At 34.9% G+C, this 3,518-nt stretch overlaps 1 protein-coding gene across 1 annotated transcript in view; it reads left to right on the forward strand.

Annotated features, from left to right (window-relative positions):
• The window catches only part of LOC106867460 (zinc finger FYVE domain-containing protein 26), a 93,341-nt gene that overhangs the window by 735 nt on the left and 89,088 nt on the right, over window positions 1–3,518 (forward strand). The gene's annotated exons all lie outside the window — the stretch shown is intronic.

Consider the following 3,518-nt stretch of genomic DNA (forward strand, 5'->3'; position numbering starts at 1 on the left):
ATATATATATATATATAAATTTGAATTGGATGTGTTCTTTACTTTCTGCTATCAAAATCTAAGTCCATCGCAGAAGAACTGTAAAACTATCTCAGAATTCTCTCACACGCCTTTCCCAGTAGACTAATTTTGATAACTGCATTCTAATATTTTAAGCCTATCTCCATTTACTGTAGTTTAGGAAATGTACTAACGAAGTAACAGAAATGTTAGAAATAGAAACCCGGTTTCCCTCTAATTATATCATACTCTCTTCAGTGAAAGATTGGATAAGTCGGTAAATGTTTACTGCTAAAAATCTACCGACTTAACTACATATAAATACATCACTGCTCTATACCTTAGAGTGTGTTTCTTTTACGGATAGACGACACACACACACAAGACGGATGATCAGGACCAGTACGCCTCTGCTTGATCAGGTTTGATTTGGTGCTAAATAACAACTGGCAAGTGTTGATTTGTCGTGTTCTCGTAAACTGAATGAAACAAGTGCGACACATACCCGATCCGTAAAGAGAAATTGAAGACAAGTTGATATTTGATTCTCGCTGTATAATATTGCAGTTAACTTGTTTTGTTTTTTTTTAAATTGAAATGAATTAAACTTATTTTACCATGCAATCAATTTTTTTTTTTTTTACCATTATTAACAACTATTTATTTAGCCTTCACTTTGATTCCATGCAATTTGTTTCAGTGTTCGCCATCTTATATGTCCAAAGTTCGAAAGATTGTCTCATTCCCTTTTATGATAAAACTATTAGTTTTAGACATCTTTCCATAGGGCTGTAATCTTGGAGATAATACTAATTGTTAGGAAAAGAATGTGCCCAAGTGCCAATAAATTTGAGATAATGATTTCCCACGCATGAAGAAAGAGAGCAACTGAAAATGTGAGGAAAGAAATCATTAATTGACTATCATTAATTAATTGGACTGTAGAACCATAGACCTCAACTTGATACACATGAGCGACAAAGGAAGCCTTTACATGCTTTCTCAACTGGCTAGAAATGACAACCTAATATCCTTCACACTGCATTCTACTATCTTAAAGGATGCCACCACTTCAGCATGTAGTCTGCCAAGCCATTTACACTTTAGCATGCAGTCTAAACTTAATGCTAATCCTTAAACCTAGTCCTAACCCAGATCAGGTCATTTCATAGCATAGACTACAGATAGTGTGATAGACTTCATGCAAAAGTAGCACCTAAAGGATGTATCAGATAATTAATTCTACAAACTTTGGTGTTTAGAGTTATACCAGTCTCTGAACTGGGTCAATGCTGCATAGTCTTGAAAGGCCCTCAGCATTTCAATATCTTGCCAAAGAAATTGAGAAATCTATTTGGAACTAGAAAAAGAATGCTCCTAAAGGTATAAATCATGGTAGGAATACCATTGATCATGGAGTGAAGATTGTTTGCCAACATAACATGGCAGTCCTGGTTTAGGACGAATGTTGCTGTAATTTAACCCCATGAGACATTGTCTCTAGTTGGCTATACAACATGATCTGTGTCCTTATATTTTCGAACAAGAGAATCTAGCACCCCCACTCAGCTCAAAACAATATTTGTGTATCTCAATTTCCAGGTTATTTCCCTTCATCAGTACAGAATAATTGTTCGGCTAGAGGTGGCACTGCCAAATTCCCATTCGAAATATACAGTTTTCAAAGTGACAACTAGTCACTGATCTATAAATTAGAAAATTACTATTTGGACTGCCATGTTATGTTAGCAAACAATCTTCACTCCAAAGTACTGTTGCTGAATATCTCTTGTTGTGAGATTTACAAATAGTTATTTTCTAAGCCTTTGGTCATAGTCTGCTGAGCCAGGGGAGGTCATGAATGGAATGCTTTTGACCATAAATCCGCTTGGTCAAGACTGAACTGGGAATAAACAACTACATAAAATTATCTAAATTAAAAAAAAAAAGATGAAACCAAAAGATCCTAGTGGCACTTTATAGGGACAGTTAGTGTGAGGGCTTTATTCTTTCTAAGAGTTAAATTTCAATTGATTAAGGTTTTTTGTGAATAGCATTCAGTACATCAAACCAACTTATTTATCTAAATTTACACAACTGACCCATTTGAGTCATTTTATTTTTCTAGTTATCTTAACTTGATTCTCTTAAAGAGCATGTAACAGACATCACCTGTTGATAGATATAACACCTACTCACACTGAATGTGTGAATTATATAAGTATGTAATTTTACCTAGTACCGATGGTGATTTATTTCATAATAATAAACATCACAGGCATGGCTGTATGCTTCCCAACCACATGGTCTCAGATGAATTCAGTCTTCCACTATAGCCTTGGGCCAACCAAAGCTTTGTGAGTGGATTTGGTAGAGAGAAACTGATAGAAGCCCATTGTATATTTTGCGTGTGCATGTAACCACATGTGAATTGTTGGCGATTTTCTTCCTCCATCTTCACTTCTATTGGGCTTTCCTCTGTTTCCAAAGAAGAGCGTCTGCTTGAAACGTTAAAATAATTGCTTCTGACACAGGTATAAAGTCAGAAATATTGTAAGATGGGGGTTTGTAAAATTACATTGACCTCCAATACTTAACTGATACTTTATTTTATCGACCCAAAACGGATGAAAAGCAAATTGTCCTCAGTAATCATTTCATTTCATTTTTCATTTTATCTAGTTTCAGCTCATGAGCTGTGGCCATATGTAAATTCAAAATATAAGACCTTAGGGACAACAGAAATAATAATTGTGATAACTGTATCACTACATATTTGTTTACTGACAATGCCTTGGTGGACTTAAGACTTCAATTTTCAGTTAGGTCAGGTCATATTAGTGCTTCTCTACTGTTGAAATTGTTGTTGTTGTTGTTATAGTTAAGGTGGTGAGCTGGTGGAATCATTAGTGCATCTAATAAAATGCTTAGTGGCATTTCTTCTAACTCTTTACATTCTGAGTTCAAATCCTGCTGAGGTCAACTTCACCTTTCATCCTTTCACTGTCAATAAAATAAATACCAGTCAAGAACTGGGGTCTATGATATCAACCTAGTCTCTTCCGCTAAAATGACTGGCCTTGTGTCAAAATTTGAAATTAAAAGCAGTAAGCAGGCAAAACTGTTAGCACACCAGACTAGATGCTCAGTGGCATTTCTTCAGCCTTTACTTTTTGAGTTCAAATTCCACTGAGGTTGACTTTGCCTTTTTTTCTTTCAGGGTTAATAAAATAAGTACCAGTTGAGCACTGGGGGTCAATAAATAAGTACCAGTCAAGTACTTGGGGTCATTGATATTGACTAGCCACCTCCCACCAAAATTCCAAGTCTTGTGTCTATAGTAGAAAGAATTATTATTATCGGATCTTTTTTAAAACGGGGGCCACATTTTTCATTAATGTTTTACGTAGTGTTTTTGGTACGGAAAGACTTTCAAACTTCGTATACTTATCTATTTTGTGTTATAGAACAGAAAAATATTTTTATATTCGAATTTATTTCATGTAAAAAATTGTCTT

This window comes from Octopus bimaculoides, chromosome 11 (assembly GCF_001194135.2).
Source record: "Octopus bimaculoides isolate UCB-OBI-ISO-001 chromosome 11, ASM119413v2, whole genome shotgun sequence".
NCBI classification, from domain to species: domain Eukaryota; kingdom Metazoa; phylum Mollusca; class Cephalopoda; order Octopoda; family Octopodidae; genus Octopus; species Octopus bimaculoides.